The sequence below is a fragment of the Ambystoma mexicanum genome, chromosome 14 (genome assembly GCF_040938575.1).
Source record: "Ambystoma mexicanum isolate Mex_15411 chromosome 14, UKY_AmexF1_1, whole genome shotgun sequence".
NCBI lineage: Eukaryota > Metazoa > Chordata > Amphibia > Caudata > Ambystomatidae > Ambystoma > Ambystoma mexicanum.
In genome coordinates, this window is record NC_090940.1 from 22043328 (window position 1) to 22070441 (window position 27114).

Here is a 27114-nt window from a genome sequence, read left to right on the forward strand (position 1 = left end):
TGCTCTTAACAAAAGGTACTACACATAGTGTTGCAGGGAAACAGCAGATGCAAGACAGGATTCAGGAAGAAGATGGGCACAGCATGATACAGGATCACCGTGAGTGCGTGATGCAGAGGAAGTCCGGCATGAGAAAAGAGACGGGAGAAGCACCAAGGAGACCAGGGCACTGAGCTAAAGGCTCTATATTGTGTCTCCAGGTTCTATCACAATGATTGGTTCAAGGACCTCAGCTCAGAAATCCCTCCTAGATTTCACCTGTAATCCCCCCGTCCTAACGGGGGAGGTGGCCCTGGTCCATGCAGATGTAAATAGTCTGTTCCATTTCACTTCCTGTGAAGGGGCAGCGGGCACTGTTGCTTCTCTTCATCATGGCGTGGCTTGGGCGTCACTTCACGCCATAAGGAGGGGTGACTGTCACATGGGACCACATCTAGGACACAGCATGACTCTATGCGCACTCTGTCAATTTGGGGAGACATGGACCAACCCCTTGCCGACTGCCCCATGGCTTTCCTTCCAAGATGGCCGGGAGGTGGCCATGTGAAGTCTTGCTCCCCAGTTCCCATGTGGCTTTCATGGGTCACGAGGAAGCTCTCTAGAAGGCTCAGCATCCCCACAAAGTACAAAGTGGTAAATGACTTCCTGTATCAGTCTGAATCTCGACACCTACCCCACTATTTTCCACCCTCCAGACTCGTCTACATATCTTATCTCACTGATACTCACCATGAAGTAACACATGTGTCAGAGGGTCCGTTTCTCTTCATTTCCCTGGAACCCCCAGGTGCACGAAGAGCCACAGCGGCAAGGAGCTTGTTTTGTGGGTTTCATATTTGCCTCCAATGCTGTCTGAGCACACCCCTCAGCTGACCACATGCCAGGCATTGGGCGTGTGGAATATTCCGGAAGCACATGTCAGTGTGACTCACCACGGAGGCGCCATGTTCCATAAATACCAGATTCCCGCCATACTTGCAGCATGTGACCAGCCTGATGCTCCGCGATGAGGGGACCAGTAGAGCGGTGAGGGCCATCAGTGCGTGTTTGTTGTTTGGGGGTGTTTGCTATGGTTCTGTGGTGAGTGCGGCACTGCCTGGTCTCTGTTAGAGTCACGTGATTGTGTAGAGTATGTGAGCATTCACTGAAAGGATGGAGCTTGGTTGGAACTCCTTCGCTCATCGCGACTCCTCAACGTTTGACTCCTGATCCTTTGCACTTTGAAGCTCTTGCTACATTTGTAACATGTTGTGTAGACTTTTTTTCAGCCCTTTCGAGCCCTGGATGTCTGCTCCTGTTGGTAGTCTATTGTACTCTGGCTGCAAGGTTCGGCCAGCCTAAGGTGAAAGCGGTGCATTTAGAGTTAGACACAAGCATGTAGTGCTGATGCCGCAACGTCTGGCACATCCCGGCCAGCCACTGGCAATGCTGCCACTGATGCCTCCCACATCATGTGGGTCCTTCCGCACAGGCCTGGCAGATGCAGACATGCCAAGTGTGATGGAACCCAGCCATTAATGAAGCCAAGCTGGCAAGAAGATAGAGCCCTGGCATAGAACTGGTCTCCCTCTGATATGAGGTACTGTGCCACCATGGAGACCAACCACAACCGTGGTGGGTGGCAGCTCCCAATAATAGTTTAAGATAACGAAAATCATGGAATGGACCCACAAGAGTTCATTTGGTATGCCATGAAGGTAGTGTCGATGCTGAGCTAGTTAATTAGTAGATGCCAGCTAATAAAGTCCCTGAACCAGCCCTATCTAAGCACAGTACTTGTGAACGCCATGGTCGAAGCTTGTACATGAACCAGCCCTATCCAAGCACGGTACCTGTGAATGCCATGGTCCAAGCTTGTACATGAACCAGCCCTATCTAAGCACGGGACCTGTGAACGCCATGGTCGAAGCTTATACATGAACCAGCCCTATCTAAGCACAGTACCTGTGAATGCCATAGTCGAATTTTGTACATGAACCAGCCCTATCTAAGCACGGTACTTGTGAACGGTATGGTCTAAGGTTGTACATGAACCAGCCGTATCTAAGCACGGGACCTGTGAACGCCATGGTCGAAGCTTGTACATGAACCAGCCCTATCTAAGCACAGTACCTGTGAATGCCATAGTCGAATCTTGTACATGAACCAGCCCTATCTAAGCACGGTACTTGTGAACGGTATGGTCTAAGCTTGTACATGAACCAGCCCTATCTAAGCACAGTACCTGTGAATGCCATAGTCGAATCTTGTACATGAACCAGCCCTATCTAAGCACGGTACTTGTGAACGGTATGGTCCAAGCTTGTACATGAACCAGCCGTATCTAAGTACAGTACCTGTGAACAGCATGGTCGAAGCCTGTATATGAACCAGCCCTATCTAAGCACAGTACCTGTGAACAGCATGGTCCAAGCTTGTACATGGACCAGCCGTATCTAGGCACAGTACCTGTGGACAACATGGTCCAAGCTTGTACATGAACCAGCCGTATCTAGGCACAGTACCTGTGGACAGCATGGTCCAAGCTTGTACATGAACCAGCCGTATCTAGGCACAGTACCTGTGGACAGCATGGTCGAAACCTGTACATGAACCAGCCGTATATAAGTACAGTACCTCTGAACAGCATGGTCCAAGCTTGTACATGAACCAGCCCTATCTAAGTACTGTACCTGTGAACACCATGGTCCAAGCGTGTGCATGAACCAGCTCTATCCAAGCAAGGGACCTGTGAACAGCATGGTCCACGCTTGTACATGAACCAGCCCTATCTAAGCACGGTACCTGGGAACAGCATGGTCCACGATTGTGCATGAACCAGCCCTATCTACGCACGGTACCTGTGAACAGCATGGTCCGAGCTTGGGCATGAACCTGCCCTATCTAAGCATGGTACCTGGGAACAGCATGGTCCACGCTTGTACATGAACCAGCTCTATCTAAGCCCAGTACCTGTGAACAGCATGGTCCAAGCTTGGGCATGAACCAGCCCTATCTAAGCCCTGTACCTGTGAACAACCTGGTCCAAGATTGTACATGAACCAGCCCTATTTAAGCCCTGCACCTGTGAACAACCTGGTCCAAGCTTGTACATGAACCAGCCCTATCTAAGCACGCATCCATGTGATCCAACTGCGGTTGAATTTACTGCGGCCGGAATGTTCACATGAGAAAGGTGCGAACTACTAAAAGTTTGCATCTTTCTCATGCGAACATACGTACATACTCACACCCCCACCCACACCCACAACACACCCATGACACAACCCACCCCACACCCACACCCTCCACACACCCCCACCCACACCCCCAACATAAACAAACCCCACTTACCTTCTCTTCACGCTGGGTCCCTACGGCGCCAGTTCCCTTTCACTTCTGTGATCGGGAACTGCCGCTGCAGGGTCCTTTTCTTTTCTTTCTTTTACGGGGGGCTGCAGGGGTTTCCCCCACAACCCCCAGTCACTATAGTGTTAAGTATAGTGAGCTGGGTGTTTCAGGGGATACCGCCGCAGCCCCCTCTTTTTTTTTTAAACTTTGGTGCAATGCTAGCACCAAAAGTTCGAACATTTTTGGTGTTCAAACTTTTGGTGCTAGCATTTGTAGAACCTTTTGTCCATGCGACCGTTTAGATACAGTCTTTTTGTACAAAACCTCTAAGCACTGTACCTGTGAACAGCATGGTCCACACTTGTGCATGAATCAGCCCTATCTAAGCCTGGTACCTGTGAACAGCATGGTCCACGCTTGTGCATGAACCATCCCTATCTAAGCACGGTACCTGTGAACAGCATGGTCCACGCTTGTGCATGAACCCTCCCTATCTATGCCCGGTACCTGTGAACAGCATGGTCCACGCTTGTGCATTAACCATCCCTATCTAAGCCTGGTACCTATGAACAGCATGGTTCAAGCTTGGGCATAAACCTGCCCTATCTAAGCCCGGTACCTATGAACAGCATGGTCCAAGCTTGGGCATGAACCAGCCCTATCTAAGCCCGGTACCTGTGAACAGCATGGTCCAAGCTTGGGCATGAACCAGCCCTATCTAAGCCCTGTTCCTGTGAACACCATGGTCCAAGCTTGTGCATGAAAGAGCCCTATCCAAGCAAGGGACCTGTGAACAGCATGGTCCACGTTTGTACATGAACCAGCCCTATCTAAGCACAGTACCTGGGAACAGCATTGTCCACGATTGTGCATGAACCAGCCCTATCCAAGCACGGTACCTGGGAACAGCATGGTACACAATTGTGCATGAACCAGCCCTATCTAAGCATGGTACCTGGGAACAGCATGGTCCACAATTGTGCATGAACCAGCCCTATCTAAGCATAGTACCTGTGAACAGCATGGTCCACGCTTGTGCATGAACCAGCCCTATCTACGCACGGTACCTGTGAACAGCATGGTCCACAATTGTGCATGAAGCAGCCCTATCTAAGCACAGTACCTGTGAACAGCATGGTCCACGCTTGTGCATGAACCAGCCCTATCTAAGCTCTGTACCTTTGAACAGCATGGTCCAAGCATGTGCATGAACCAGCTCTATCCAAGCAAGGGACCTGTGAACAGCATGGTCCACCCTTGTACATGAACCAGCCCTATCTAAGCACGGTACCTGGGAACAGCATGGTCCACGATTGTGCGTGAACCAGCCCTATCTACGCATGGTACCTGTGAATAGCATGGTTCGAGCTTGGGCATGAACCTGCCCTATCTAAGCATGGTACCTGGGAACAGCATGGTCCACAATTGTGCATGAACCAGCCCTATCTAAGCACAGTATGAACAGCATGGTCCACGCGTGTGCATGAACCAGCCCTATCCAAGCCCTGGACCTGTGAACAGCATGGTCCAAGCTTGTACATGAACAAGCCCTATCCAAGCCCGGGACCTGTGAACAGCATGGTCCAAGTTTGTACAGGAACCAGCCCTATCCAAGCCCAGGATCTGTGAACAGCATGGTCCAAGCTTGTACATGAGCCAACCCTATCCAAGCATAGTACTTTTGGACAGCATGGTCCAAGCTTGTACATGAGCCAGCCCTATCCAAGCACGGTACCTGTGAACAGCATGGTACAAGCTTGTGTATGAACCAGCCCTATCCAAGCAAGGGACCTGTGAACAGCATGGTCCCATCTTGTACATGAACCAGCCCTATCTAAGCACGGTACCTGGGAACAGCATGGTCCACGATTGTGCATGAACCAGCCCCCATCCAAGCATGGAACCTGAGAACAGCATGGTCCACAATTGTGCATGAACCAGCCCTATCTAAGCACAATACCTGTGAACAGCATGGTCCATGCTTGTGCATGAACCAGCCCTATCTACGCACGGTACCTGTGAACAGCATGGTCCCAGCTTGGGCATGAACCTGCCCTATCTAAGCATGGTACCTGGGAACAGCATGGTCCACAATTGTGCATGAACCAGCCATATCTAAGCACAGTACCTGTGAACAGCATGGTCCATGCTTGTGCATGAACCAGCCCTATCTAAGCTCTGTACCTTTGAACAGCATGATCCGAGCTTGGGCATGAACCAGCCCTATCCAAGTCCTGTACCTGTGAACAGCATTGTCCAAGCTTGTACATGAACAAGCCCTATCCAAGCCCGGGACCTGTGAACAGCATGGTCCAAGTTTGTACAAGAACCAGCCCTATCCAAGCCCAGGACATGTGAACAGCATGGTCCAAGCTTGTACATGAGCCAGCCCTATCCAAGCATGGTACTTTTGGACAGCATGGTCCAAGCTTCTACATGAGCCAGCCCTATCCAAGCACGGTACCTGTGAACAGCATGGTACAAGCTTGTAATGAACCAGCCCTATCTAAGCATGGAACTTGTGAACAGCATGGTCCAGGCTTGTACATGAACCAGCCCTATCTAAGCAGGATACCTGTGAACAGCATGGGCCACGCTTGTATATGAACCAGCCCTATCCAATCCCGGTACCCATGAAGAGCATGGTCCAAGCTTGTGCATGAACCAGCCCTATCTAAGCCCAGTACCTGTGAACAGCATGGCCCAATCTTGTGCATGAATCAGCCCTATCTAAGCCCAGTACCTGTGAACAGCATGGTCCAAGCTTGTACATGACCCAGCCCTATCTAAGCCTGGTAACTGTGAACAGCATGGTCCAAGCTTGTGCATGAACCAGCCCTATCTAAGCACGGTACCTGTGAACAGCATGGTCCATGCTTGTACATGAATCAGCCCTATCTAAGCCTGGTACCTGTGAACAGCATGGTCCACGCTTGTTCATTAACCATCCCTATCTAAGCCTGGTACCTATGAACAGCATGGTTCAAGCTTGGGCATAAACCTGCCCTATCTAAGCCCGGTACCTGTGAACAGCATGGTCCAAGCTTGGGCATGAACCAGCCCTATCTAAGTACGGTACCTGTGAACAGCATGGTCCAAGCTTGGGCATGAACCAGCCCTATCTAAGCCCTGCTCCTGTGAACACCATGGTCCAAGCTTGTGCATGAACCAGCCCTATCCGAGCAAGGAACCTGTGAACAGCATGGTCCACGCTTGTACATGAACCAGCCCTATCTAAGCACGGTACCTGGGAACAGCATGGTCCACGATTGTGCATGAACCAGCCCTATCCAAGCACGGTACCTGGGAACAGCATGGGCCACAATTGTGCATGAATCAGCCCTATCTAAGCATGGTACCAGGGAACAGCATGGTCCACGATTGTGCATGAAACAGCCCCCATCCAAGCACAGAACCTGGGAACAGCATGGTCCACAATTGTGCATGAACCAGCCCTATCTAAGCACAGTACCTGTGAACAGCATGGTCCATGCTTGTGCATGAACCAGCCCTATCTACGCACAGTACCTGTGAACAGCATGGTCCACAATTGTGCATGAACCAGCCCTATCTAAGCACAGTACCTGTGAACAGCATGGTCCACGCTTGTGCATGAACCAGCCCAATCTAAGCACTGTACCTTTGAACAGCATGGTCCAAGCGGGTGCATGAACCAGCTCTATCCAAGCAAGGGACCTGTGAACAGCATGGTCCACGCTTGTACATGAACCAGCCCTATCTAAGCACGGTACCTGGGAACAGCATGGTCCACGATTGTGCATGAACCAGCTCTATCTACGCACGGTACCTGTGAACAGCATGGTCTGAGCTTGGGCATGAACCTGCCCTATCTAAGCATGGTACCTGGGAACAGCATGGTCCACAATTGTGCATGAACCAGCCCTATCTAAGCACAGTACCTGTGAACAGCATGGTCCACGCTTGTGCATGAACCAGCCCTATCTAAGCTCTGTACCTTTGAACAGCATGGTCCGAGCTTGGGCATGAACCAGCCCTACCCAAGCCCTGTACCTGTGAACAGCATGGTCCAAGCTTGTACATGAACAAGCCCTATCCAAGCCTGCGACCTGTGAACAGCATGGTCCAAGTTTGTACAAGAACCAGCCCTATCCAAGCCCAGGACCTGTGAACAGCATGGTCCAAGCTTGTACATGAGCCAGCCATATCCAAGCATGGTACTTTTGGACAGCATGGTCCAAGCTTGTACATGAGCCAGCCCTGTCGAAGCACGGTACCTGTGAACAGCACGGTACAAGCTTGTCCTTGAACCAGCCCTATCTAAGCATGGAACCTGTGAACAGCATGGTCCAGGCTTGTACATGAACCAGCCCTATCTAAGCATGATACCTGTGAACAGCATGGGCCACGCTTGTATATGAACCAGCCCTATCCAATCCTAGTACCTGTGAAGAGCATGGTCCAAGCTTGTGCATGAACCAGCCCTATCTAAGCACGGTACCTGGGAACAGCATGGTCCACGATTGTGCATGAACCAGCCCTATCCAAGCACGGTACCTGGGAACAGCATGGGCCACAATTGTGCATGAATCAGCCCTATCTATGCACGGTACCTGGGAACAGCATGGTCCACGATTGTGCATGAAACAGCCCCAACCCAAGCACGGAACCTGGGAACAGCATGGTCCACAATTGTGCATGAACCAGCCCTATCTAAGCACAGTACCTGTGAACAGCATGGTCCATGCTTGTGCATGAACCAGCCCTATCTACGCACAGTACCTGTGAACAGCATGGTCCACAATTGTGCATGAACCAGCCCTATCTAAGCGCAGTACCTGTGAACAGCATGGTCCATGCTTGTGCATGAACCAGCCCTATCTAAGCTCTGTATTTTGAACAGCATGGTCCAAGCGGGTGCATGAACCAGTTCTATCCAAGCAAGGGACCTGTGAACAGCATGGTCCACGCTTGTACATGAACCAGCCCTATCTAAGCACAGTACCTGGGAAAAGCATGGTCCACGATTGTGCATGAACCAGCTCTATCTACACACGGTACCTGTGAACAGCATGGTCTGAGCTTGGGCATGAACCTGCCCTATCTAAGCATGGTACCTGGGAACAGCATGGTCCACAATTGTGCATGAACCAGCCCTATCTAAGCACAGTACCTGTGAACAGCATGGTCCACGCTTGTGCATGAACCAGCCCTACCCAAGCCCTGTACCTGTGAACAGCATTGTCCAAGCTTGTACATGAACAAGCCCTATCCAAGCCTGCGACCTGTGAACAGCATGGTCCACGTTTGTACAAGAACCAGCCCTATCCAAGCCCAGGACCTGTGAACAGCATGGTCCAAGCTTGTACATGAGCCAGCCGTATCCAAGCATGGTACTTTTGGACAGCATGGTCCAAGCTTGTACATGAGCCAGCCGTATCCAAGCATGATACCTGTGAACAGCATGGGCCACACTTGTATATGAACCAGCCCTATCCAATCCTGGTACCTGTGAAGAGCATGATCCAAGCTTGTGCATGAACCAGCCCTATCTAAGCCCAGTACCTGTGAACAGCATGGGCCAATCCTGTGCATGAACCAGCCCTATCTAAGCCCGGTACCTGTGAACAGCATGGTCCAAGCTTGTACATGACCCAGCCCTATCTAAGACTGGAAACTGTGAACAGCATGGTCCAAGCTTGTGCATGAACCATCCCTATCTAAGCCCGGTACCTGTGAACAGCATGGTCCATGCCTGTACATGAATCAGCCCTATCTAAGCCTGGTACCTGTGAACAGCATGGTCTGAGCTTGGGCATGAACCTGCCCTATCTAAGCATGGTACCTGGGAACAGCATGGTCCACAATTGTGCATGAACCAGCCCTATCTAAGCACAGTACCTGTGAACAGCATGGTCCACGCTTGTGCATGAACCAGCCCTATCTAAGCTCTGTACCTTTGAACAGCATGGTCTGAGCTTGGGCATGAACCAGCCCTACCCAAGCCCTGTACCTGTGAACAGCATGGTCCAAGCTTGTACATGAACAAGCCCTATCCAAGCCTGCGACCTGTGAACAGCATGGTCCAAGTTTGTACAAGAACCAGCCCTATCCAAGCCCAGGACCTGTAAACAGCATGGTCCAAGCTTGTACATGAGCCAGCCGTATCCAAGCATGGTACTTTTGGACAGCATGGTCCAAGCTTGTACATGAGCCAGCCCTATCCAAGCATGATACCTGTGAACAGCATGGGCCACGCTTGTATATGAACCAGCCCTATCCAATCCTGGTACCTGTGAAGAGCATGATCCAAGCTTGTGCATGAACCAGCCCTATCTAAGCCCAGTACCTGTGAACAGCATGGGCCAATCTTGTGCATGAACCAGCCCTATCTAAGCCCGGTACCTGTGAACAGCATGGTCCAAGCTTGTACATGACCCAGCCCTATCTAAGACTGGAAACTGTGAACAGCATGGTCCAAGCTTGTGCATGAACCATCCCTATCTAAGCCCGGTACCTGTGAACAGCATGGTCCATGCTTGTACATGAACCAGCTCTATCTACGCACGGTACCTGTGAACAGCATGGTCTGAGCTTGGGCATGAACCTGCCCTATCTAAGCATGGTACCTGGGAACAGCATGGTCCACAATTGTGCATGAACCAGCCCTATCTAAGCACAGTACCTGTGAACAGCATGGTCCACGCTTGTGCATGAACCAGCCCTATCTAAGCTCTGTACCTTTGAACAGCATGGTCTGAGCTTGGGCATGAACCAGCCCTACCCAAGCCCTGTACCTGTGAACAGCATGGTCCAAGCTTGTACATGAACAAGCCCTATCCAAGCCTGCGACCTGTGAACAGCATGGTCCAAGTTTGTACAAGAACCAGCCCTATCCAAGCCCAGGACCTGTGAACAGCATGGTCCAAGCTTGTACATGAGCCAGCCGTATCCAAGCATGGTACTTTTGGACAGCATGGTCCAAGCTTGTACATGAGCCAGCCCTATCCAAGCATGGTACCTGTGAACAGCATGGGCCACGCTTGTATATGAACCAGCCCTATCCAATCCTGGTACCTGTGAAGAGCATGATCCAAGCTTGTGCATGAACCAGCCCTATCTAAGCCCAGTACCTGTGAACAGCATGGGCCAATCTTGTGCATGAACCAGCCCTATCTAAGCCCGGTACCTGTGAACAGCATGGTCCAAGCTTGTACATGACCCAGCCCTATCTAAGACTGGAAACTGTGAACAGCATGGTCCAAGCTTGTGCATGAACCATCCCTATCTAAGCCCGGTACCTGTGAACAGCATGGTCCATGCTTGTACATGAACCAGCTCTATCTACGCACGGTACCTGTGAACAGCATGGTCTGAGCTTGGGCATGAACCTGCCCTATCTAAGCATGGTACCTGGGAACAGCATGGTCCACAATTGTGCATGAACCAGCCCTATCTAAGCACAGTACCTGTGAACAGCATGGTCCACGCTTGTGCATGAACCAGCCCTATCTAAGCTCTGTACCTTTGAACAGCATGGTCTGAGCTTGGGCATGAACCAGCCCTACCCAAGCCCTGTACCTGTGAACAGCATGGTCCAAGCTTGTACATGAACAAGCCCTATCCAAGCCTGCGACCTGTGAACAGCATGGTCCAAGTTTGTACAAGAACCAGCCCTATCCAAGCCCAGGACCTGTGAACAGCATGGTCCAAGCTTGTACATGAGCCAGCCGTATCCAAGCATGGTACTTTTGGACAGCATGGTCCAAGCTTGTACATGAGCCAGCCCTATCCAAGCATGATACCTGTGAACAGCATGGGCCACGCTTGTATATGAACCAGCCCTATCCAATCCTGGTACCTGTGAAGAGCATGATCCAAGCTTGTGCATGAACCAGCCCTATCTAAGCCCAGTACCTGTGAACAGCATGGGCCAATCTTGTGCATGAACCAGCCCTATCTAAGCCCGGTACCTGTGAACAGCATGGTCCAAGCTTGTACATGACCCAGCCCTATCTAAGACTGGAAACTGTGAACAGCATGGTCCAAGCTTGTGCATGAACCATCCCTATCTAAGCCCGGTACCTGTGAACAGCATGGTCCATGCTTGTACATGAACCAGCTCTATCTACGCACGGTACCTGTGAACAGCATGGTCTGAGCTTGGGCATGAACCTGCCCTATCTAAGCATGGTACCTGGGAACAGCATGGTCCACAATTGTGCATGAAGCAGCCCTATCTAAGCACAGTACCTGTGAACAGCATGGTCCACGCTTGTGCATGAACCAGCCCTATCTAAGCTCTGTACCTTTGAACAGCATGGTCTGAGCTTGGGCATGAACCAGCCCTACCCAAGCCCTGTACCTGTGAACAGCATGGTCCAAGCTTGTACATGAACAAGCCCTATCCAAGCCTGCGACCTGTGAACAGCATGAACCATCCCTATCTAAGCCTGGTACCTATGAACAGCATGGTTCAAGCTTGGGCATAAACCTGCCCTATCTAAGCCCGGTACCTGTGAAAAGCATGGTCCATGCTTGGGCATGAACCAGCCCTATCTAAGCCCTGTAGCTGTGAAGACCATGGTCCAAGCTTGGGCATGAACCAGCCCCATCTAAGCCCGGTACCTGTGAACAGCATGGTCCAAGCTTGGGCATGAACCAGCCCTATCTAAGCCCTCTACCTGTGAACACCATGGTCCAAGCGTGTGCATGAACCAGCTCTATCCAAGCAAGGGACCTGTGAACAGCATGGTCCACGCTTGTGCATGAACCAGCACTATCTAAGCACGGTACCTGGGAACAGCATGGTCCACGATTGTGCATGTACCAGCCCTATCTATGCACAGTACCTGTGAACAGCATGGTCCACGCTTGTGCATGAACCAGCCCTATCTAAGCTCTGTACCTTTGAACAGCATGGTCTGAGCTTGGGCATGAAGCAGCCCTATCCAAGCCCTGTACCTGTGAACAGCATGGTCTGAGCTTGGGCATGAACCAGCCCTATCCAAGCCCTGTACCTGTGAACAGCATAGTCCAAGCTTGTACATGAACAAGCCCTATCCAAGCCTGGGACCTGTGAACAGCATGGTCCAAGTTTGTACAAGAACCAGCCCTATCCAAGCCCAGGACATGTGAACAGCATGGTCCAAGCTTGTACATGAGCCAGCCCTATCCAAGCATGTTACTTTTGGACAGCATGGTCCAAGCTTGTACATGAGCCAGCCCTATCCAAGCACGGTACCTGTAAACAGCATGGTACAAACTTGTACTTGAACCAGCCCTATCTAAGCATGGAACCTGTGAACAGCATGGTCCAGGCTTGTACATGAACCAGCCCTATCCAATACCGGTACCCGTGAAGAGCATGGTCCAAACTTGTGCATGAACCAGCCCTATCTAAGCCCAGTACCTGTGAACAGCATGGCCCAATCTTGTGCATGAACCAGCCCTATCTAAGCCCGGTACCTGTGAACAGCATTGTCCAAGCTTGTACATGACCCAGCCCTATCTAAGCCTGGTAACTGTGAACAGCATGGTCCAAGCTTGTGCATGAACCAGCCCTATCTAAGCACGGTACCTGTGAACAGCATGGTCCATGCTTGTACATGAATCAGCCCTATCTTAGCCTGGTACATGTGAACAGCATGGTCCACGCTTGTGCATTAACCATCCCTATCTAAGCCTGGTACCTATGAACAGCATGGTTCAAGCTTGGGCATAAACCTGCCCTATCTAAGCCCGGTACCTGTGAACAGCATGGTCCAAGCTTGGGCATGAACCAGCCCTATCTAAGCCCTGTAACTGTGAACAGCATGGTCCAAGCTTGGGCATGAACCAGCCCTATTTAAGCCCTGTTTCTGTGAACACCATGGTCCAAGCTTGTGCATGAAAGAGCCCTATCCAAGCAAGGGACCTGTGAACAGCATGGTCCACGCTTGTACATGAACCAGCCCTATCTAAGCACTGTACCTGGGAACAGCATGGTCCACGATTGTGCATGAACCAGCCCTATCCAAGCACGGTACCTGGGAACAGCATGGTCCACAATTGTGCATGAACCAGCCCTATCTAAGCACGGTACCTGGGAACAGCATGGTCCACAATTGTGCATGAACCAGCCCTATCTAAGCACAGTACCTGTGAACAGCATGGTCCACGCTTGTGCATGAACCAGCCCTATCTACGCACGGTACCTGTGAACAGCATGGTCCACAATTGTGCATGCACCAGCCCTATCTAAGCACGGTACCTGTGAACAGCATGGTCCACGCTTGTGCATGAACCAGCCCTATCTAAGCTCTGCACCTTTGAACAGCATGGTCCAAGCATGTGCATGAACCAGCTCTATCCAAGCAAGGGACCTGTGAACAGCATGGTCCACCCTTGTACATGAACCAGCCCTATCTAAGCACGGTACCTGGGAACAGCATGGTGCACGATTGTGCATGAACCAGCCCTATCTACGCACGGTACCTGCGAATAGCATGGTTCGAGATTGGGCATGAACCTGCCCTATCTAAGCATGGTACCTGGGAACAGCATGGTCCACAATTGTGCATGAACCAGCCCTATCTAAGCACAGTACCTGTGAACAGCATGGTCCACGCTTGTGCATGAACCAGCCCTATCCAAGCCCTGGACCTGTGAACAGCATGGTCCAAGCTTGTACATGAACAAGCCCTATCCAAGCCCGGGACCTGTGAACAGCATGGTCCAAGTTTGTACAAGAACCAGCCCTATCCAAGCCCAGGATCTGTGAAGAGCATGGTCCAAGCTTGTACATGAGCCAGCCCTATCCAAGCACGGTACCTGTGAACAGGATGGTACAAGCTTGTGCATGAACCAGCCCTATGTAAGCCTGGTACCTGTGAACAGCATGGTCCACGCTTGTGCATGAACCATCCCTATCTAAGCCTGGTACCTATGAACAGCATGGTTCAAGCTTGGGCATAAACCTGCCCTATCTAAGCCCGGTACCTGTGAACAGCATGGTCCAAGCTTGGGCATGAACCAGCCCTATCTAAGCCCAGTACCTGTGAAAAGCATGGTCCACGCTTGGGCATGAACCAGCCCTATCTAAGCCCTGTACCTGTGAACACCATGGTCCAAGCTTGGGCATGAACCAGACCCATCTAAGCCCGGTACCTGTGAACAGCATGGTCCAAGCTTGGGCATGAACCAGCCCTATCTAAGCCCTCTACCTGTGAACACCATGGTCCAAGCGTGTGCATGAACCAGCTCTATCCAAGCAAGGGACCTGTGAACAGCATGGTCCACGCTTGTACATGAACCAGCCCTATCTAAGCACAGTACCTGGGAACAGCATGGTCCACGATTGTGCATGAACCAGCCCTATCTATGCACAGTACCTTTGAACAGCATGGTCCGGGCTTGGGAATGAACCTGCCCTATCTAAGCATGGTACCTGGGAACAGCATGGTCCACAATTGTGCATGAACCAGCCCTATCTAAGCACAGTACCTGTGAACAGCATGGTCCACGCTTGTGCATGAACCAGCCCTATCTAAGCTCTGTACCTTTCAACAGCATGGTCTGAGCTTGGGCATGAACCAGCCCTATCCAAGCCCTGTACCTGTGAACAGCATAGTCCAAGCCTGTACATGAACAAGCCCTATCCAAGCCCGGGACCTGTGAACAGCATGGTCCAAGTTTGTACAAGAACCAGCCCTATCCAAGCCCAGGACATGTGAACAGCATGGTCCAAGCTTGTACATGAGCCAGCCCTATCCAAGAATGTTACTTTTGGACAGTATGGTACAAGCTTGTACATGAGCCAGCCCTATCCAAGCACGGTACCTGTGAACAGCATGCTACAAGCTTGTACTTGAACCAGCCCTACCTAAGCATGGAACCTGTGAACAGCATGATCCAGGCTTGTACATGAACCAGCCCTATCTAAGCACGATACCTGTGAACAGCATGGGCCACGCTTGTATATGAACCAGCCCTATCCAATACCGGTACCCGTGAAGAGCATGGTCCAAACTTGTGAATGAACCAGCCCTATCTAAGCCCAATACCTGTGAACAGCATGGCCCAATCTTGTGCATGAACCAGCCCTATCTAAGCCCGGTACCTGTGAACAGCATGGGCCAAGCTTGTACATGACCCAGCCCTATCTAAGCCTGGTAACTGTGAACAGCATGGTACAAGCTTGTGCATGAACCAGCCCTATCTAAGCCTGGTACCTGTGAACAGCATGGTCCACACTTGTGCATGAACCATCCCTATCTAAGCCTGGTACCTATGAACAGCATGGTTCAAGCTTGGGCATAAACCTGCCCTATCTAAGACCGGTACCTGTGAACAGCATGGTCCAAGCTTGGGCATGAACAAGCCCCATCTAAGCCTGGTACCTGTGAACAGCATGGTCCAAGCTTGGGCATGAACCATCCCTATCTAAGCCCTGTACCTGTGAACACCATGGTCCAAGCGTGTGCATGAACCAGCTCTATCCAAGCAAGGGACCTGTTAACAGCATGGTCCACGCTTGTACATGAACCAGCCCTATCTAAGCACGGTACCTGGGAACAGCATGGTCCACGATTGTGCATGAACCAGCCCTATCTATGCACAGTACCTGTGAACAGCATGGTCCGAGCTTGGGAATGAACCTGCCCTATCTAAGCATGGTACCTGGGAACAGCATGGTCCACAATTGTGCATGAACCAGCCCTATCTAAGCACAGTACCTGTGAACAGCATGGTCCACGCTTGTGCATGAACCAGCCCTATCTAAGCTCTGTACCTTTGAACAGCATGGTCTGAGCTTGGGCATGAACCAGCCCTATCCAAGCCCTGTACCTGAGAACAGCATAGTCCAAGCTTGTACATGAACAAGCCCTATCCAAGCCCGGGACCTGTGAACAGCATGGTCCAAGTTTGTACAAGAACCAGCCCTATCCAAGCCCAGGACATGTGAACAGCATGGTCCAAGCTTGTACATGAGCCAGCCCTATCCAAGCATGTTACGTTTGGACAGCATGGTCCAAGCTTGTACATGAGCCAGCCCTATCCAAGCACGGTACCTGTGAACAGCATGGTACAAGCTTGTACTTGAACCAGCCCTATCTAAGCATGGAACCTGTGAACAGCATGGTCCAGGCTTGTACATGAACCAGCCCTATCTAAGCACGATACCTGTGAACAGCATGGGCCACGCTTGTATATGAACCAGCCCTATCCAATACCAGTACCTGTGAAGAGCATGGTCCAAACTTGTGCATGAACCAACCCTATCTAAGCCCAGTACCTGTGAACAGCATGGCCCAATCTTGTGCATGAACCAGCCCTATCTAAGCCCGGTACCTGTGAACAGCATGGTGCAAGCTTGTACATGACCCAGCCCTATCTAAGCCTGGTAACTGTGAACAGCATGGTCCAAGCTTGTGCATGAACCAGCCCTATCTAAGCACGGTACCTGTGAACAGCATGGTCCACGCTTGTACTTGAATCAGCCCTATCTAAGCCTGGTACCTGTGAACACCATGGTCCACGCTTGTGCATTAATCATCCCTATCTAAGCCTGGTACCTATGAACACCATGGTTCAAGCTTGGGCATAAACCTGCCCTATCTAAGCCCGGTACCTGTGAACAGCATGGTCCAAGCTTGGGCATGAACCAGCCCTATCAAAGCCCGGTACCTGTGAACAGCATGGTCCAAGCTTGGGCATGAAACAGCCCTATCTAAGCCCTGTTCCTGTGAACACCATGGTCCAAGCTTGTGCATGAAAGAGCCCTATCCAAGCAAGGGACCTGTGAACAGCATGGTCCACGCTTGTACATGAACCAGCCCTATCTAAGCACAGTACCTGGGAACAGCATGGACCACGATTGTGCATGAACCAGCCCTATCCAAGCACGGTACCTGGGAACAGCATGGTCCACAATTGTGCATGAACCAGCCCTATCTAAGCATGGTACCTGGGAACAGCATGGTCCACAATTGTGCATGAACCAGCCCTATCTAAGCACAGTACCTGTGAACAGCATGGTCCACGCTTGTGCATGAACCAGCCCTATCTACGCACGGTACCTGTGAACAGCATGGTCCACAATTGTGCATGAACCAGCCCTATCTAAGCACAGTACCTGTGAACAGCATGGTCCACGCTTGTGCATGAACCAGCCCTATCTAAGCTCTGTACCTTTGAACAGCATGGTCCAAGCATGTGCATGAACCAGCTCTATCCAAGCAAGGGACCTGTGAACAGCATGGTCCACCCTTATACATGAACCAGCCCAATCTAAGCCCGGTACCTGTGAACAGCATGGTCCAAGCTTGTACATGACCCAGCCCTATCTAAGCCTGGTAACTGTGAACAGCATGGTCCAAGCTTGTGCATGAACCAGCCCTATCTAAGCACGGTACCTGTGAACAGCATGGTCCACGCGTGTACATGAATCAGCCCTATCTAAGCCTGGTACCTGTGAACAACATGGTCCACGCTTGTGCATTAACCATCCCTATCTAAGCCTGGTACCTATGAACAGCATGGTTCAAGCTTGGGCATAAACCTGCCCTATCTAAGCCCGGTACCTGTGAACAGCATGGTCCAAGCTTGGGCATGAACCAGCCCTATCTAAGCCCGGTACCTGTGAACAGCATGGTCCAAGCTTGGGCATGAACCAGCCCTATCTAAGCCCTGTTCCTGTGAACACCATAGTCCAAGCTTGTGCATGAAAGAGCCCTATCCAAGCAAGGGACCTGTGAACAGCATGGTCCATGCTTTTACATGAACCAGCCCTATCTAAGCACAGTACCTGGGAACAGCATGGTCAACGATTGTGCATGAACCAGCCCTATCCAAGCACGGTACCTGGGAACAGCATGGTCCACAATTGTGCATGAACCAGCCCTATCTAAGCATGGTACCTGGGAACAGCATGGTCCACAATTGTGCATGAACCAGCCCTATCTAAGCACAGTACCTGTGAACAGCATGGTCCATGCTTGTGCATGAACCAGCCCTATCTACGCACGGTACCTGTTGTTAGGGAGAATTCTCTGTTTAGGCTGAATTTCCCTACCTAGTGAGTCCCCCAGCAGCTTTGCTGGATTTCTGGGGTTTCTTTTTTTCTCCTGCCAAGAGTGAGACTCTTTTACCCTCACTCTTGGGCATGTTGAAGTGTGTTTTCTTGGTTAAACCTTGTGTTGAATGGGCTATGGGGTCTTTTACTCCATAGGGCCTTATGTATTTTTGTGATGTGGGTTACACAGCACCCTCTGTGCCGTGACCCAGGGGTGTCCTAAGGACTCCCCAACATAGACTCCATACCCTGGGACTGACTACTGTCTCCCAGGGCATGTAAAGTCACCAAAGACTTTGCTAGTCTTGAATCCTGAACAGAACCAGTACAAACCATCATATTGTGGACGTACTGGCTGGGGCAATTCGATTGCCCCAGGGTCTGTTAGTCGAGGGGGCACGTCTCCGTCCCCCCTGATCGAGTTTTGGCTGGTGGCAGTGGAAACTACTTTTTATATTCGACCGCGAATATTTCCCTATGGGATTTCCCATTGTTTTAGGCTAACACAATTAATTATTTATTTACGGTAGCCTTAAACATACCGCCGGTTTATATATTTATTATTATAACTCCGGTTGGGACTTTTTGCCAAAACTTGATTCTAAAATGGCGTTGGCGTTCGCCTCTGTAACTCTGACCCAAAGTGGAGCCCTTTGTTCCACTTTTGGCGGGCTTCTCCACAGAAGCCCTCCAAAGTGGTGCCACTCTGTCTGGGGTACTTAGGAGGGGTGGAGGGGGATTTAGGCACCCTGGACTGAGTTACCTTGGTAACTCAAGTCGCACTCCGTTCTGATTGGCCCAAGTGGTGAGCCGGCCGGCTCACCACTTAGCATGTTTGAGTGACAGCTAGGCTGGGTGAATGGGGGTTTGCTGCATAAAAGCAGGGCTTTGGGGACTGGAACTTCAGAAGTCGCCACAGGACCAAGAATCCGACGAGGGAAGAGCTGAGCCGACCTGCTTCGACGACACCACCCGGTGGAGCCCTGCTGAACCGTCTCACCACTTTTTCCAACGACCGAGGAGAACTCCTAACGGAGTGGCTCCTTCCCTTGACTGGTGGGGACAACCAGTTTTCACCTTCTTTCCGCTTCTCGAGGTATCTCGTGGCCGCCTTGCCCGTGCCAAGCACCCCGGCAACCGGAATACCACACTTTTACCCCAAACCGCGAAAGTCGGTACAACCCTTTAACCGGAGGACTCCGCGGCTGGTTTCTTCCCGGGCAGTGCAACGACCTTCTTCTTCTGCTCTTCAGCGAGAACTTCTTCTCCCCTGACCGACGTCGAGCCTTGCTGCCACTGCCTGGAACAACTGCCACCGCTGGAGGATCCTTCCCGCTTAAGGTACCGTGTTCCGCCTGGCTTCCCTTGCCACCGACTGTACGGGGTAGATTTAGCCCCCGGCTTTCGAACCTGGGAGTGCCTGGGACACCCTGGCTAAACTTTCTAAGCCACTCTAAACTCTTTCTAACTCTTTGCAAGACTTTGAATCCCTAATAACAGTGTGATCTTGGGCACATTTTCGCTCCGGCTACTCTAAGAGTGGGCCCTGCCTAGTGACTTTTGCTCACCTGTGACTTGGTACTTCTTTGAGCCTATTGCAAGTGTTCTGGACCTTAGAGTGGTGTGTTTAACCTATTTCTGTTTCTTTTATCCCTTTCTTGAACCTACTAGAGTGTCATCTAACGTTAAGCACTCACCTCTGTTCGAATTATGTGGTGTTAACCTAGAGTTGTCTAGATAGGAGTAAGGGTTGAAACTGCTTTCATTATAACTGTGTTTGAAGTGTTTTTACTATATTTTGCTAGAGTGATTTCAACTTATGTGTGTTTAATAAATAAATAACTATATACTTTTGAAACCAAGCTCTGGTCAGTGGTTGCTTGTGCTATTGTATTTGAGGACCTATTGTGTATACTTTACATACTGCCTAACTCTTCTTGAGGGGAGTCTGACTGCTCAGCCACAGCTACCAGGTAAATCTGGGTGGTGCGGACTGCTACCAAGTGGGTTTACTGCTATACCTGTAGTCTTAAATCTTTTGCAGTGTTCCCTAAGGGAACTGCACAGGTTTCTGCCTAACACTGGTGTACAGCGGTGGGATTTGTATTAAGTATACATTTTAGTGTGCTTTAGATACCTTAGTGCAACTAACCACAAAGCTTAGCACTATAAAAGTAAACCTCTAACATGTCAGTTATAGAAAGCTATAGTCAAGAGTCCCTTGCAGCCAAAACTGCTGATTGTTTAAGAGTGCTCTGTAAACATAAGGACCTCCTGACTAAGGGCAAGAAAATGGAGCTGATTGAAAGATTGTTAGCTAACCAAAGTCTGGGTGAGGGTTCAGAGGAACCTACCACTCCAGCAACTGTAGATGACAGTATTGAAATTAACATGGAGCAAAATGTTGATGATTCTGAGGAAGAGTCAGAAGAGGAGGGTGAGGCTGTTGTGACTGTCCCCCCTAGGCCTCTGCCTGCTCTACCTGCTGTACCTACTGGGCCTTTACCAGGTCCCACATTTAGTCCTCAGTACTTTGAACTGGAGAAAATGAAACTAGAATTGGAGTATAAGAAACTGAATGCTCAAACTGACAAGGAACTAAGGCTAAGGGAAATGGAGCTCAAGTATGAGCTAGAAATGAAGAAATTATCTGTTGAGAATGCTTCTCTCTCTGGCTCCTCTAGAAGTTCCAGTCCTAAAAGACCCCGGATGCCTAAAGAATTGGTTGGTATGTATGAGCCTAAGTTGGATGTGTTGGATTGGTTGTCTCTGTTTGAATATAATCATGGGCTCCAGAACATCACAGGAAATGACTTACTCACCTGGTTGTTCTCTAGGCTTCCCCCTGTTGCAACTGATGTGGTAATGGAGATGGGGTAGGAGGATAAGAAGGACTATGAATGTGTGAAACTAGCTTTGATAGCTAGGTTTGGGAAGACCCCTTCCCAGTATCTTAAGAGGTTTAGGAGCCTCAAAAAGCATGATGGTACCCCTTGGGCTACCTGGGTGAGTGAAGGGTTGAAAAACTTAGAGGGATGGATTAAGGGTTACAAGGTGAACACTTATGAAGGTATGAAGAATTTGTTTATGTTGGAGACTATTTATGATGCCTGCTCTCCTGAGCTCAGACAACACTTGGCTGATTCCAAGGAATTAGATTCCCGGAAACTGGCTAGGGCTGCTGACTTGTGGGTTGCCAACAGGGCCACTCACAAGGATTCTGGGGTAACTCAGAAAAAGGATGGGGAGAGACAGCCTAAAAAGGACTCCAAAGAGAATTCAAATACTACAAATTCCAAAGAGGGCCCCAAACAAAACTATAAGGGTAAGCCACAAGGGAAACCGAATCAGGCTAGTGTACCTTCTGGTCCCAGACCAGAAGGAGGTCAGAACAAGCCTCCATTCCAGCGAGCCTTTGGCTCATGCTTTGTTTGTAAGGCTACTGACCATGTGAAAGGAGATCCCAGATGTAAGGGTAAACCTTCAGGGGTCCAACTTGCCTCCTTAGCCTTCGCTCCAGAAGAGGAAGTACATATGGCAAGTGGAAACTTTCTATTACTGGCTGATAAAACCACTGGAGTCTCAGCTAGTGTTTCTTTAGTCTCTCTGGGGTTGTGGGAACAACAGAATTTAGATGTATATAACTCTATACCAGATAATACTAAAGAGTATTATAAGGACAGTGTCCAGGTGAATGGCCAGGAGACTCCTGCCATTAGGGACACTGGGGCCAGCATAACTGTGGTGGATGAATCATTTTTCAAGGCAGAGGATGTTGCTAAGGCACCCAAATGCCTCACCAAGTTAGCTGGTGGGCCTGTGCAGATGTGTCCCCAGTTACCAGTTCTCATCCAATGTAATGATATGGCTGTAAAAATACCTGTCAGTGTACAATGTGAAGTGCCAGGTAGGGTTCTGTTGGGTAATGACCTCAAAGCTCTTGGAGTTGTATCTCATACCCCCAGACCCCCTAGCAAAAGGTTACAGGAGCTCACAAAACCTGCAAGAGAGAAAACCCTGAGAGGGTTATCTCAGGAGATGATGACAGAAATCACTCCTCTCCCACTGGAACAACTTACTGCAGTAACAACCAGATCAGGAGCAAAGGGGCAACCCAAGACTCCTAGGAAAAAGCCAGCAGCAAGCACTCCAGTGCTTCCAACAAGGACTTCCCCTAGGTTGTCCAAAGTTACACCTGTAACTCCACCTCCAGCTGAGGCTGAGAGGGAGGTACAACCCTGTGTGGTTGAGCTAGACTCTGAGGAAGAGCTAGAGGGAGGCCCAAACCTTATTGGAGATTTGGACCCTGAGGACCATCCTGAGCTGCAGTCTTTACTGGCAGAAGGTGGGCCTAGCAGGGCTGCTTTCCGTAAGGGGCAAAGAGAATGTCCAACTCTGGAAGGTCTCCGCCACCAGGCAGCTTCTCAAGCTGATGGGCAAGAGCCTGGGAAGTATAGGTTGCACTGGGAAGGTGGCCTCTTCTACAGTGAACCCACTGAGTCTGAACCTGGAGACTACAAACGCCTTGTAGTCCCACAAGAGAACAGACAACAGTTCTTACAACTAGCCCATGAGATACCTTTGGCTGGTCACTTGAGTTTCAAGAAGACCAAGGAAAGGCTCTCACTCTACTTTTATTGGCCAAAGATGGGGGCTGAAGTAGATAGATATTGTAAGAGCTGCCATACCTGCCAGACTTCTGGTAAGGTTGGTTCCAAGAATGTGGCACCTTTAGTGCCTCTCCCAGTTGTGGGAGTCCCATTTGAGAGGGTAGGGATTGACATTGTTGGTCCCCTTGATCCTCCAACCTCCTCAGGCAACAGGTTTATACTTGTTGTAGTAGACCATGCTACTAGGTACCCTGAGGCAATTCCTATGAGGACTGTTACAGCTCCGGCTGTGGCTAAGGCCCTCCTTGGTATTTTCACCAGGGTTGGGTTTCCTAAGGAAGTAATCTCTGACAGAGGGTCAAACTTTATGTCCCACTACATGAAAGCCATGTGGAAAACCTGTGGAGTTACTTACAAGTTCTCAACAGCATACCACCCCCAGACAAACGGGTGGTTGAAAGGTTTAACAGAACCATGAAGAGCATGATAGGTGCTTTAGAGGAACCCCTTAAGAAAAAATGGGACCTTCTACTGCCATGCCTGCTCTTTGCTTATAGAGAAGTCCCTCAGGAGGGAGTAGGTTATTCTCCCTTTGAGCTTCTCTATGGCCATCCGGTCAGAGGTCCATTGGCCCTGATTAAGGAGGGGTTGGAAGGTGCTCCTCCCCTCAAGCCAGTCAGAGTGACTGACTATGTGATAGGTCTCCGGAGGAGAATGTCACACATGATGGCAGAAGCAAGTGACAACTTGAAAGCTGGTCAAGCTCTGGTCAAACATTGGCATGACCAGAAGGCTAACATGGTTGAGTTTACTCAAGACCAGCTAGTTCTAGTTATGCTCCCAACAAGGCAGAGGGCCTTGCAAGACCAGTGGATGGGACCCTTCAAGATTGTGGGAAAGCTTGGAGAGGTCAACTATCTGGTGGATCTGGGCAGACCCAGGGAAGCTCCTAGAGTCTTCCACACCAACAGACTAAAAGCATACATCTCCAGACCTGACGTAGGAGCCTTGCTCCTAGCTTCAGCTGCAGAGGAAGAAGAGAGTGAATCTCTCCCTGATCTCCTCAGAGGTGTGCCTTTAGATGAAAAAGTTGAAGGAGTCAATCTCTCTTCAGACCTGACACCTGAGCAACAGGAGGAGTGCAAATCTATGTTAAATCAGTTTGCCTCCCTGTTCTCACTGTCACCAGGCTTGACCCCTTGGGGCCAGCATGATATACTCACTGGTGACTGTCTGCCAGTCAAAAGCAGAGGGTACAGAATGTCAGAACACATCAGAAACCACATCAAAGGAGAGGTCAAGAAGATGCTTGATCTCGGGGTAATAGAGCCCTCTACTAGTCCATGGTCTAGCCCAGTTGTGTTAGTACCAAAGGCAGGATCCAAAGACTTGAGATTCTGTGTGGACTATAGAGCTCTAAATGCAGTCACCAAGACTGATGCCCACCCTTTGCCCAGGACAGATGAGTTGGTGGATAAACTTGGTGCAGCCAAGTACCTCAGCACATTTGACCTTACGTCAGGCTATTGGCAAATAGCCCTGACAGACCATGCCAAGGAGAAGACTGCATTTTCAACCCCAGTTGGCTTGTACCAGTTTAAGGTCATGCCTTTTGGATTAAAAAATGCACCTGCCACATTCCAAAGGATGGTGAACCAAGTTCTGGCTGGGATGGAAGATTTCTGCATGGCATACTTGGATGACATTGCAGTCTTCAGCCACTCCTGGGAGGAACATGTGAACCACCCAGGACATGTGTTACAGGCTCTGGAACAGGCCCATTTGACAATCAAAGCCAGTAAGTGCCAGATTGGTCAAAGTAAAGTGGTCTACCTTGGGCATGAGGTAGGAGGTGGAGAAATAAGGCCTTTGCTCAGCAAGATTGAAGCTGTGCAAAGTTGGACAACACCAACTACTCAAACCCAAGTGAGAGCCTTCCTAGGCCTCACTGGGTATTACCGGAATTTCATTGAGAACTATGGGACCATAGCTTCTCCACTGAATGTAATCTCCTCTCCTAAATTCCCTAAAAAGGTAAAATGGAATGAGGAGTGCAATCAGGCCTTTGAAAAACTGAAGAGAGCTCTTTGCCAAGCTCCAGTATTGAGAGCTCCTGACTACCACCAAACTTTCATTGTACAAACTGATGCTTCCAATGTAGGTATAGGTGCAGTTCTAAGCCAACTGGATGAGAAGGGTAGGGAGCACCCCATTTGCTTCATCAGTAGAAAACTGAAGGATCCTGAGACAAGGTGGGCAACAATCGAAAGAGAATGCTTTGCTATTGTGTGGGCGCTGAAGAAGTTTAGGCCAAACTTGTATGGTTCTACTTTTGTTATTCAGACTGACCACCAACCCTTGAGATGGTTAATGCAAATGAAGGGGGAAAATCCAAAACTATTGAGATGGTCAATCTGCCTGCAAGGGTTTGATTTCACCATTGAGCACAGGTCAGGGTGTCACCATCAAAATGCTGATGGACTCTCTAGGATGTATATCATCGACTAGAGGTATGAGGTTCATCCAGGAGTGGATTAAATCCTCCTGTCCCTTAGTCTGGGGGGGGTGAGTGTTAGGGAGAATTCTCTGTTTAGGCTGAATTTCCCTACCTAGTGAGTCCCCCAGCAGCTTTGCTGGATTTCTGGGGTTTCTTTTTTTCTCCTGCCAAGAGTGAGACTCTTTTACCCTCACTCTTGGGCATGTTGAAGTGTGTTTTCTTGGTTAAACCTTGTGTTGAATGGGCTATGGGGTCTTTTACTCCATAGGGCCTTATGTATTTTTGTGATGTGGGTTACACAGCACCCTCTGTGCCGTGACCCAGGGGTGTCCTAAGGACTCCCCAACATAGACTCCATACCCTGGGACTGACTACTGTCTCCCAGGGCATGTAAAGTCACCAAAGACTTTGCTAGTCTTGAATCCTGAACAGAACCAGTACAAACCATCATATTGTGGACGTACTGGCTGGGGCAATTCGATTGCCCCAGGGTCTGTTAGTCGAGGAGGCACGTCTCCGTCCCCCCTGATCGAGTTTTGGCTGGTGGCAGTGGAAACTACTTTTTATATTCGACCGCGAATATTTCCCTATGTGATTTCCCATTGTTTTAGGCTAACACAATTAATTATTTATTTACGGTAGCCTTAAACATACCGCCGGTTTATATATTTATTATTATAACTCCGGTTGGGACTTTTTGCCAAAACTTGATTCTAAAATGGCGTTGGCGTTCGCCTCTGTAACTCTGACCCAAAGTGGAGCCCTTTGTTCCACTTTTGGCGGGCTTCTCCACAGAAGCCCTCCAAAGTGGTGCCACTCTGTCTGGGGTACTTAGGAGGGGTGGAGGGGGATTTAGGCACCCTGGACTGAGTTACCTTGGTAACTCAAGTCGCACTCCGTTCTGATTGGCCCAAGTGGTGAGCCGGCCGGCTCACCACTTAGCATGTTTGAGTGACAGCTAGGCTGGGTGAATGGGGGTTTGCTGCATAAAAGCAGGGCTTTGGGGACTGGAACTTCAGAAGTCGCCACAGGACCAAGAATCCGACGAGGGAAGAGCTGAGCCGACCTGCTTCGACGACACCACCCGGTGGAGCCCTGCTGAACCATTCTCACCACTTTTTCCAACGACCGAGGAGAACTCCTAACGGAGTGGCTCCTTCCCTTGACTGGTGGGGACAACCAGTTTTCACCTTCTTTCCGCTTCTCGAGGTATCTCGTGGCCGCCTTGCCCGTGCCAAGCACCCCGGCAACCGGAATACCACACTTTTACCCCAAACCGCGAAAGTCGGTACAACCCTTTAACCGGAGGACTCCGCGGCTGGTTTCTTCCCGGGCAGTGCAACGACCTTCTTCTTCTGCTCTTCAGCGAGAACTTCTTCTCCCCTGACCGACGTCGAGCCTTGCTGCCACTGCCTGGAACAACTGCCACCGCTGGAGGATCCTTTCCGCTTAAGGTACCGTGTTCCGCCTGGCTTCCCTTGCCACCGACTGTACGGGGTAGATTTAGCCCCTGGCTTTCGAACCTGGGAGTGCCTGGGACACCCTGGCTAAACTTTCTAAGCCACTCTAAACTCTTTCTAACTCTTTGCAAGACTTTGAATCCCTAATAACAGTGTGATCTTGGGCACATTTTCGCTCCGGCT